This window comes from Podarcis vaucheri, assembly GCF_965113315.1.
Source record: "Podarcis vaucheri genome assembly, chromosome: 1".
In the NCBI taxonomy this organism is placed as follows: domain Eukaryota; kingdom Metazoa; phylum Chordata; class Lepidosauria; order Squamata; family Lacertidae; genus Podarcis; species Podarcis vaucheri.
In genome coordinates this window covers 976,569-988,692 of record NC_138759.1, presented here as the reverse complement: position 1 = coordinate 988,692, position 12,124 = coordinate 976,569, and positions in this window count along the sequence as shown.

Below are 12,124 nucleotides of genomic sequence, written 5' to 3'. Positions count from 1 at the left end.
AATACTTAGTTGTACAATGCCCATCTGACCGGGTTGCCCCAGCCACTGTGGGTGGCTTACAGCTTATATAAAAACATAGTAGTAGTAGTAGTAATAATAATTTATTATTCATACCCCGCCCATTGGGCTGGGTTTCCCCAGCCACTCTGGGTGGTTCCCAACCTAATATTAAAAACATGAAAAAACATGAAATATCCAGTTTTATATCCAGTAAAATATTAGTAAAATATGGATTAGTCGCCCCTGACTCCATGGATGAAAAAAGACAATATGAATGCAATGAAACAAGAAACAAGTAAAGCAAAATTAACTGGCAGCTTCTCGTCCCATGGCATCCACATTCGAGGTCAGGAGCAGAGAAGGAACACCTCCCTCTCCAACAGATTTTTCTATCGACTTAACGAAGAGCTTCCTGGGTCAGGCCCAAAGTCCAGCCTCCTGTTCTCCCAGTGGCCGACCAGATGCCACAGCGGAAATCCCCCCTGTGGGGTTTGAGCCCAAGCGCAACTCTCTCCTCCGGCGCTTCCCAGCGCCTCCACCTTGGAACTCCCAGCCTATTGAGATCAAGCTGGCAACTTGATTCTTTTTTGGCAGCTGCTAAAAGCACCTTACCCAGAGGCGTAGAAATGCCGGTGTGAATTTTAACTTTTTGTATGTGTTTGAAGTATTGTCATTGTTTAATGGATTTTATTGTTTTATCTTTTGGTAAACCTCTTTCAGGTGCTTTAAAACAACAACAACAATTTAATAGAATAAAAACAAGGGGTTGGTGAATGTTTCTCTAAAAATAAGGAGCAACTGAGCTCTGGGAGTGGGACTCCTCGGCTCCAACGCCTGGCAGATCTCTGGCTTTTCCTTGAAGCGGTTGGGGGACATGCAAAGCTGATGGGAGAACCAACTGATTTCGAAGCCCCCCTGCGTCAGGGGCGGGTCGGTGGGGCTGCCGACGTCTCCTTCACCAGCCGCTCCTGCTGCAATAAAGAATTAATGGTGGGCAATTTATTAGCACAACTCTCATTAGTTTAATTAGATTACATTCTTTCCCTCTTTGCTGGCTTCTAATTTGGCTATATGAGAATGAAAGTTGAATATTAATTTCCATGTGTTTATTCAGACTTAATGAACTGATTGGGAGGCTGCGCCGCGTTTCGCATCTGAGTCTCTGAGTGCAGTTTAGCCCTTTTTGTTTAATAGGGACGTCCGTTTGGATGAAGACTTCAAGGCAAACAAAAGGCAGGCAGTTCACTCTGTGGACGCGGAGAGGAGGCTGCAGGCTGTGCGAGGAGCCACCGAGGGAGGAATCCGAGATTTGGGCATGAATGTTTCATCTCTCTCTTTGATGCTGCATTTAACCCATAAACGAAACGTTTGACTGTTAGGCTTTCCTTTCGCTCCACAGCAGTGAAGGCCTGCCCAGTTTTCTTATCGAGCCAGATCACCTCTGAAGGGTTGCGTTGGTACAACAACATACAGCTCCCGCAGGGGGTCAGACTAGATGACGCTTTGGGTCCCTTCCAACTCCACAACTCTATGAAGACATGGATTATTTAGTCTGGAGACAACAGTGGCCCCCGTCAGTTCATGAAATCAGCCATCCCTTCCCGAAATGCAGACCCCTTTCGGACCTCCAGGGGAGGTCAAATGTTAAGGAGATAACTTGGGTTATGTTCTTCTTGAGGCCAAATGTCCCATTTGCTAACCACTACAAACCTCTGAATGGAGCTGCTGCCTAAGAATTTATTCTCCGCTTTCCATTGAGGGCTCCTTTACGGAGTACAAAATTTCCTCATCTCTCTCTCCCCCACTCCACCCCATCTATCAAGTGGAAGAGAGATCCTGAGTTGCATTTGCTGTTATTCCAGAGCCTGCGACCATCGAAAGGTGGGAACCACAATGACAACCACACAGCAGGGAGGGTTTTCGAAGGACTCTCCTCCCCTGCCCTGTCCCGGTGGAGGAGGACAACTACGTACAGTGGTACCTCGGGTTAAGAACTTAATTCGTTCTGGAGGTATGTTCTTAACCTAAAGCACCACTTTAGCTAATGGGGCCTCCCACTGCCACTGCACAATTTCTGTTTTCATCCTGAAGCAAAATTCTTAACTCGAATTACTATTTCTGGGTTAGTGGAGTCTGTAACCTGAAGTATCTGTAACCCGAGGTACCACTGTACTGTAAAATAAAAGTGTGGCCGTATATACTGGAAGCCTGCTCCTCTGCTCCTCTAGCTTGGGGAAGATACCTGCCAGCCAGGGCCGGATCTGGGTTTGATGAGGCCCTCAGCTCCTGAAGGTAATGGGGCCCTTTCTATGTCCAGCTGTTGTTTGCCACCAACCCATGTGTTGAATATATGCTATATGGTAATTTATGGACCTAATAGATATCTGAAGCCATTTGCACATACAGAATGTAGGCACCCTATATATAGAAAGGAGCAAACCAGGGATATTTGAGGGAACAGGCTAGCAGGCGGGGCCCATGACTTACATCATAAGAGCCTACACAACACAAAACACTGTTGCTGGATGTAGGTTTTATTTCATTTGTTTTTTACGTTATATTCTGGAGATGTACATCCAGTCCCCCCCCCTTTAATTTTTTTGGGTGTCCCCAAGAGAGTGGGGCCCTAAGCTATAGCTTGTTTAGTAAAGGTAAAGGTAACCCTGACCATTAGGTCCAGTCGTGGCCGACTCTGGGGTTGCAGCACTCATCTCACTTTATTGGCTGAGGGAGCCAGCGTACAGCTTCCGGGTCATGTGGCCAGCATGACTAAGCCGCTTCTGGCGAACCGGAGCAGCGCACGGAAACGCCGTTTACCTTCCCACCTATTTATCTACTTGCACTTTGATGTGCTTTTGAACTGCTAGGTTGGCAGGAGCAGGGACCGAGTAACGGGAGCTCAGCCAATTGCGGGGATTCGAACTGCCAACCTTCTGATCGGCAAGCCCTAGGCTCTGTGGTTTAACCCACAGTGCTTGTTTAGCTTATACGTAAATCCGGCACTGCTCCCAGCAGGCAGAGAATAACAGCATCATGGAATCATGGAATCGTAGGGCTGGAAGGGACCCAAAGGCCATCTAGTCCAATCCCCTGCAGTGCAGGAATCTCAGCTAAAGCATCCCTGACATCTGGCCATCCAACCCCTGCTTAAAAGGAGAGTCCACCACCTTCCAAGGGAGTCCTTTCCACTGTCAAACATCTCTTACTACTGGGCAGTTCTTCCTAAAATGGAGTCAGAATCTCCTTTCTTGTATCTTGAATCCATTGGTTCTGGCACCACCTTCTAGAAGAGCAGAAAACAAGCTTGTTCCCTCTTCCGTGTGACAACCCTTCAGGTATGTGAAAGTGGTTCTCGTCTCTTCTCTCCCAACTCCCTCAACCCTTCTTCAGAAATAGGAGTCTGGTTTCCAGGCTCTTGATTATCTCGGTCGCTCTCCTCTGCACACCTGCCAGCTTATCAATATTCTTCTTAACTCGAGTTGCCTGAGTGACAGTCGCTGTCACTTAGACGACAACCAGAAAAGTATTTCAAGTGGAGGGAAAAGGCCCTGCAAAATCGCACCTCTTTCTCCTGCTCCCCCTTTCCAGCGCAGAGAGCACTGTCTTTTGCGCATGAACAGAACGGCCTGCGGTCGTCTGATGCCTGGCAGCCTGAATTTCATTTTTGCTCATATTAAAATGGAACTTGTTACGACAGCAACTGGTCTTTTCATCAGGCGAGGGGTCAAGAAGGAGTCCCAGGGAGGTTTTGCAGGCAGCTTCTGCTGCGAAGGGGCCTCCTTCTTCTCTCCCTTCTTGCCTCTCCCATTTAAGAACTGGGCACGGTTGTTGCTTATTCACAGAATCACAGAATTGTGGAGATGGAAGGGACCCCAAGGCTCGTCCAACCCTCTGCAATGACTGTATTCCCTCATACACACCAATAATAATAATAATAATAATAATAATAATAATTATTTTAGAATCATAGAATCATAGAATCATAGAGTTGGAAGAGACCACAAGGGCCATTGAGTCCAACCCCCTGCCAAGCAGGAAACAAATTTTATTTGTATCCCACCCTCCCCATCTGAAACCAGGCTCAGGGCGGCTAACATCAAATATATAACATTAGTATAAAACCAAACAATAATTAAATTACCTCCTGAAAACAAGTCAGGATCAAATTAAAATCTAATTACTGTATTTTTCGCTCCATAAGACGCACCTAGTTTTTAGAGAAGGAAAACAAGAAAAAAATATATTCTGAATGAAAGAGTGGATGTATGATTTTTGTGGTTCATGCTGTGGTCAGAGACATGTGATCTGATGGTGAATTTGGGGTGACCCAATGCAAAAATCCTGAGGATCCATGTGGATCCATGCTTTGTAACCACATTTTTGCGCCATTGCAGCCCCAGGCAACAGTGGGTGCGTGATTTTTTTGGTGCAGGCTGTAGCCATGGACATGCTGTGTGATCTGATGCTGAATTTGGGGTGACCCAATGTAAAAATCCTGAGGATCCATGGGCTTTTACCTCCCCTCTCCCAGGCAGCCTCTGCTAGCGTCCCTTATCTCTCTCCCCGATCGGCAAACGATCAGTGGCTTCATTTCAACACCCTCTTCCCTCTTTCTAAAAATAAAAGCACGATCTGCTTTTTGCCCCTGTGCAATTCAGCTCCAGGGACCACACATTCGCCCCATAAGACGCACAGACATTTCCCCTTACTTTTTAGGAAGAAAAAAGTGTGTCTTATGGAGCAAAAAATACAGTAGATGGCTTTCCACAGGATGAGGGTTGGGAACAGTAAATGCTCATCCCCGTAGCGGGGGAAGACTTTTTCCGATTTCAGCAGCGCCCTGTGTGAGGCCAAAATAGGCCCCCTTCTGCCTCTCACCTTCCGCTCTGCGCATGCACCAAGTCATAGCTGTGATGCCCTGTGGCACCAGTTGGGGGAGCCAGTTGTGCTGCCTTAAATCCACCTCTGCCCTGGCTGGGAGATCTTCTGAGGAGGCCCTTCTCTTGGCCCTAGCACCCCACAGGATCATTTGGTGGGGATGTGGGAGAGGGACTTCTCAGTGGTGGCTCCTCCCAGGCAACTTTGGAACTGCCTGCCTAGAGGAGCCAGACTGCCTCCCTCCTTGCTGTGCTTCCCCTGGCAAGCAAATACCTTTTTTTTTATCCCAACAGGCCTTTGAAAAGTGAGTGTTTCTTTTCTTTTTTCCTTTTGATACTGCCGTGCTGTTTTTATTATCTGCATAGATTTGCGTTTTCTATTGTGTCGATCCTTTTACAGTTTATTTACTTTTTATGATTGTCTTTTATATGTTTTTTAGCTTTCTGCATTGTATCTGCATTGGTTGAAACAGCCTTCAGTGGTGATCTGGGGAAAAGGCAGAATATAAATTAATATTATGACGATAATAGTCTCCAGCAAGTGGAGCATGAGAATACTGTATAGGATATAAAGTATAACTTTATAAAAAATACAGAAGCTTTTCTACTAGGAATAACAGACACAGGTATAGCAAGAGAAGATCAGAAAATATTCCTCTATGTCACAGGAGCAGCAAGGATCCTAATTGCTAAAAACTGGAAAAAAGAAACTGTGCCAACAAAAAAGGAATGGCAAGACAAACTGTTAGAGTATATTGAATTGGCTAGATTAACAGAGACAATTAGAGTTACAGATAGGTAGCCCTGTTGGTCTGCCATAGTCAAAATAAAAAAAATTCCTTCCAGTAGCACCTTAAAGACCAACTAAGTTAGTTCTTGGTATGAGCTTTCGTGTGCATGCACACTTCTTCAGATAGAGGCAATTAGAGCTCACACTAGACCAGAGTTTCGAAAAGCATGGGGGAAATGCAGAGAATACTTCACAAAACAGTGCCCTAAAAACACTTGTTTCGATTAATGTCTGCAGGAGACTTTGTGGATGTTTAAGTTATAATTAGAAAAATCTTAATAATTATTCATAAAGGAAACAGCTTATAAGAAGTAAATAAGGAGGCCAGATACAGGATAAAGGAAGTCTCTTATTTGGTTGTTTGTATTGTTGTATGTTATGCTCATTATGTACAGTGGTGCCTCGCAAGATGAAAATAATCCGTCCCGCGAGTCTCTTCGTCTAGCGGTTTTTTCGTCTTGCGAAGCAACCCTATTAGTGGCTTAGTGGATTAGCGCTATTAGCGGTTTAGCGGATTAGCGGCTATTAAAGGCTTAGCGGCTAAAAGGCTATTAGCGGCTTAGCGGCTTAGAAAAAGGGGGGGAGTGGGAAAAAATCGGAATACTCGCAAGACGTTTTCGTCTTGCGAAGCAAGCCCATAGGGAAATTTGTCTTGCGAAGCAGCTCAAAAACGGAAAACCCTTTCGTCTAGTGGGTTTTCCGTCTTGTGAGGCATTCGTCTTGCGGGGCACCACTGTACACGTTTAATGAGGGTGGGTTTCTGTATTGGGGGGGTTATGTTATGTTGTAAATAAAATTTCCAATAAAATTTTAAAATATAAAAGAGAATATAGGCAGAACTGGCTGCTGGGTCAGCCCAAAGGGGGCCCATCCAGTCCCCTCCCTCTTCTCACAATCCTCAGCCAGATGCCCATGAGAAACCCTTAATCAGGATCCGAGCCCAAGAGTAACTCTCCCCTCTTGTGGTTTCCAGCAACTGGGATTCAGAACCATTGGTGTCTCTGACTGTGAAGGGAGAGAGATAGTCCTCCTGGCAAGGAGGAGCCCTCCATGACCCTCAACTCTCTCTTCCTCCATGAATTTATCCAATCCTCTTTTAAAGCTGCCCAGATGGGTGGCCAGCCCTGTCTCCTGTGGCAGGGAGTTCCAGAGTTTAACTGTGTGCTACGTAGTCCCAACTACGTAGTCCCAGACCACACCTGGAGTACTGTGTCCAGTTCTGGGCACCACAATTCAAGAAGGACACTGACAAACTGGAACGTGTCCAGAGGAGGGCAACCAAAATGGTCAAAGGCCTGGAAACAATGCCTTATGAGGAACGGCTAAGGGAGCTGGGCATGTTTAGCCTGGAGAAGAGGAGGTTAAGGGATGATATGATAGCCATGTTCAAATATATAGAAGGATGTCACATGGAGGAGGGAGAAAGGTTGTTTTCTGCTGCTCCAGAGAAGCGGACACGGAGCAATGGATCCAAACTACAAGAAAGAAGATTCCACCTAAACATTAGGAAGAACTTCCTGACAGTAAGAGCTGTTCGACAGTGGAATTTGCTGCCAAGGAGTGTGGTGGAGTCTCCTGCTTTGGAGGTCTTTAAGCAGAGGCTTGACAACCATATGTCAGGAGTGCTCTGATGGTGTTTCCTGCTTGGCAGGGGGTTGGACTCGATGGCCCTTGTGGTCTCTTCCAACTCTAGGATTCGATGATTCTATGATTCTAACTTTCAGCTTTTTTTTTTGGATGTCCCTGAGTTCTAGTATTGTGAGGGAGAAAAACTTTTTGCCACATCGTTTTACAAACTTCACTCATTTTACAAACTCTCATTCTCCTTTTCTCTAAAGTCTCTTTTCCTCATGGGAGTCCCTCCACTCAATCCTTTCGACGGTCCTTTTCTGAACCTTTTCTGTTATGTACTGAGTTAAATAGCATCCAAAATGCAGCAGGCTGATTGGTCCTAGAACAATAGGATTCAGAATGCAGCAGTCTGATTGGTCCTAGAGTAATGGGATCCAGAATGCAGCAATCTGATTGGTCCACAGGAGCCACCCAATCCAGCTCCAGGTGGAAGTGAATCCGCAACCTGATTGGCCTACAGGAGAATCCTGGAATCAGCCAATCACGTGGGGCCCATTGTGTAAATAATGTATATAAAACAGACATTCGGGGGGAACTTCCATCCCTCCTCACCACTATGAGCTGAATAAAGAGCATGAAATCCACTCTCGACTCCGAGTATATTTCATTTTCCAAATGCAGTATCTGTTTTGAGGGGAGGGGATCAGAATCGGGCACCGTTCTCCACAGGCGGCCGCACCAATCCTGCACATGCAAGCAGAGCAGGCAGGTGAGGATGGGATAGAGGGGGTTTCCCTCTTCCCGGCAGGATCTTTTCTGGGCCCAGAGGGGGCGTCTTGCAGCAGGATGGAGAGAAAGAGTTTCTGGGAACGAGAAAGTCCTTTTGCACTCCTTGCTCCCCCTTCCAAGAGAGAGAGAGACTGAAAAACCACTCAAGACTGTGGTGGGTATCAGAAGGAAAAGGAAGAAATTAAATTACGCAGCAGTACAATGCAAAATCCTCCCTGAGGAAACGAGCGATCAATAAAAACCGCAGATGTTTTTTCTCTGGAGACGATTATGCAGCGGCAATTAAAGAGAGAGACCGAAAAAGAGGGGGTGGGGGTGGGGACCAAGATGGAAGGAAGGTAATTAAAGGGATGCGGAGGTTAGTTACAGCATGCCAGACGTGACCACACTGGGCTTGGCGCCTGATTCCTGAGATCTAGGAAATGGCAGCCTGCTTGAGTGGCAGGTGGGGAGGGGCACATCCCCAAAGAAAGGACACAGGATCCTCTTCTTCCTCTTCCTCCTCCTCCTTCTTTTCATGAACCAGGAAGCCCCGCACTGGGAGAAGGAATAATAATAATAATAATAATTTATTATTTATACCCCGCCCATCTGGCTGGGCCTCCCCAGCTACTCTGGGCGGCCTCCAAAAAAATATTAAAATACTGTGATACATCAAACATTAAAAACTTCCCTAAGCAGGGCTGCCTTCAGATGTCTTTTAAATGTAGGATAAAGGTAAAGGTAAAGGTACCCCTGCCCGAACGGGCCAGTCTTGACAGACTCTGGGGTTTGTGCGCCCATCTCACTCAAGAGGCCGGGGGCCAGCGCTGTCCGGAGACACTTCTGGGTCACGTGGCCAGCGTGACAAAGCTGCATCTGGCGAGCCAGCGCAGCACACGGAACGCCGTTTACCTTCCCGCTGGTAAGCGGTACCTATTTATCTACTTGCACCCGGGGGTGCTTTCGAACTGCTAGGTTGGCAGGCGCTGGGACCGAGCAGCGGGAGCGCACCCCGCCGCGGGGATTCGAACCGCCGACCTCTTGATCGGCAAGCCCTAGACGCTGAGGCTTTTACCCACAGCGCCACCCACGTCCTAAAAATGTAGGATAGTTGCTTATTAATATAGACAGTGGTACCTCTAGATCCAAACGGGATCCGTTCTGGAGCCCCGTTCGCATCTAGAAGCAAATCTAACTAGCGACAGCACGTCTGCACACACACGTGTCGCTTTTCACCGCTTCTTCGCATGCGTGTGATGTCATTTTGAGCGTCTGCGCATGCGCAAGCGACGAAACCCGGAAGTAACGTGCTCTGTTACTTCTGGGTTGCTGTAGAGCGCGACTCGAACATGCTCATCCCAAAGCACATTCAACCCGAGATATGACTGTATGATAATATGCTTCCGAATGCCACTTGCTGGAAGCCAGAGGAGGGGAGATCTGCTCCTGGGCTCCGGTCTGGCTTGATAGTGTCCTGCAGACGTCTGGTTGGCCGCTGTGAGAAGAACAGGATCAAGGCAGGCTACTGGCTTGGTCCATCAGGTTCTTCTGAGGTTCTCCTGGGTTTCTTGTAGGCATCTGGTCAGTGGACTTGGGAGGTCAGAGTAGTCCCCTAAATGTTCCTGGTAAATTAGAGTATGATAGTGTTAGAGCTAAGGGACATGGGTGGCGCTGTGGGTTAAACCACAGAGCCTAGGACTTGCTGATCACAAGTTTGGCGGTTCGAATCCCCGCGACAGGGTGAGCTCCCATTGCTCAGTCCCTGCTCCTGCCAACCTAGCAGTTCAAAAGCACGTCAAAGTGCAACTAGATAAATAGGTACCACTCTGGCGGGAAGGTAAACATTGTTTCTGTGCACTGATCTCGTTCGCCAGAAGCGGCTTCGTCCTGCTGGCCACATGACCCGGAATCTGTACGCCGGCTCCCTTGGCCAGTAAAGCGAGATGAGCGCCACAGCCCCAGAGTTGGTCATGACTGGACCTAATGGTTAGGGGTCCCTTTCCCTTTTAGTGTTAGAGCCTGGTCCTTCCTTCCCAAAGCCTGGGAAGCCTCTGTTTGGCTTAGGGAGGGAGGCACAATGTTGTCATGCTTGGCATTGGGACATTGGGATGTCATGCATACGATCTCTCTCTCTCTCTCACACACACACCCCCATTGCCCTAGCAAGCGGGTGCATCTGGGTCTAACTCTTTCCCTACAAAAGTTTCAGCGCATGCCAGATCTGGCTGGCCGCTGTGAGACCAAGATAATGGACCAGATGGACCATTGGCCTGATCCAGAAGGCTCTCCTGATGGTCTTGGCTTGATTTCCTATACATGCTTCAGCACCGGGTCCCAAGGTGGTTGAAAGAATTTTAAAATACAACATTGAAATCAAATTACAATCCCAGGAAGAGTTTGTGTAGACAAAGACCAGGGCGAAGAGGATAATGTTCCGCACACAATGGGAGCTAGATAACGAAGGTGTCAGATGCCAGTTATATCACCACCTTCTGCATTAGGGGGCAACTACATCATATGGAAAATTCCCTGAAGAACACATTATATAAAACAGCATTGCTAAATATGAATTCGGGGGGGGGGGAGAGAGAAAGAGAGAGACCCAACTAAGAGAACAGCCCTAAGCAAGGCTCATAAAATCCTGAATTCAAGAAGCACTCCCCCTCTGTATCTAATTATTCACAGAAAGCACACTTTACTCCATGCTCAAATAACATTTGGAAAGTCTATATTGCCAGAGGCACCAATTCCTACACTTCAATATGCTGAATTATCAGGTGAGACAGCAGAAAGAAAAAGAAACTCAGTATCTCCGAGTGGAAAGACTATAAAGCATTTTAGACTTTCTCAGTTGACAACAAATGATCACTGAAACTTTTGGACACCCTGGGTGATGATATCTAAGGAGTAGCCCAACTGAAATTGATGGGCTAAAGTGATTTACGTCCATTGATTTGAGTTGGTCTGCTATGGGAATGACTTAGCGGGACACCACCTTCTCTTGCGGAATATAATTCAGAGATTGGGAAGCCCCCTGTTTACAAACTTGAAGATCTGCCCAATTACATCTCAAATGTAAAATAAAAAACAAAAATGTCCATATGGCATTACTGGGAGTTTTCCAACCATAAATAGGTTTTTGCTGCCTGTAGGGTTTTCTTTATTAACTGGCAGACAGATGTTCACCTTCCTGGAAAACTGGAACGTCTAAGATATTCATCGTCCTATTATCCTGACAGAAGACGTGTCTCCACATCCCCAGAGATAACGGACTCAAAAGTTGACTCAGCTGCTCTGAATTTTCTTTCCATAGAATAAAAATATCACCAATATGCCAAATGAGAAGGGTGAAGGAAATGGGGAGGGTCCATACCCCACCCTGGGAGGTGTCCTTGGCATTACTGCAGACGGTTTGTGATGGCCTGGGATTCAGACTCGGAGGCTGAACCTGAGGGATCCCAGCCTGCACAGGAGTCCCCGCCTCCAGAACCAGCTGAGCCGGGGCTGGGGCCTGAGCCTGAAGGGTCCTCACCTGTGCTGGATCCTCAGGTGCAGGCACCAGCTGAGCCTGCTCTGGCTCCTGAGGTGATGGAGGACCCATTGCCTGCAGGTGCTCCACTCTCAGCCCCGTCAGGGGAAGGTGAGGTTGCCTCTGGGTCCGGTCACCCTCCAGCCTCTCCTGAGCTGCAGAGGCTCAGGGCAGAGAGGCGGAGGGAACTGAGTTCCTGCAGGAGGAGTGCTGACCTCCAGGCCAGGAGAGGTGAGTCACCAGAGGATCGGGGCCGCCCTGTGCCTCGGGGCAGATAAAAGCCCAGGTTGCGGGAGCAACTTCGTTGGTTGACGGTTCCTGTCTGAACCCTGTCCTGCTGGAGCTCCTGACCTCACCCGACTCCCTGCCCTGCATCCAGCTTCAACATTGACGGACGGCCTCAATACTGCGCCCTCGACCTCGGACTGGACTCAGGCCATGCCTCACGGAAACCCACGAGACCAGCACATGTTTCATCCTTGGCCTCTGCTGGAAAACACTTGACCACCTCTTCTAAAAACCCAGCTCCATCTCTCATATGTGGCAGCAGGGATTCAAACAGCCTTGGGGTAGTTCTGAGCCACC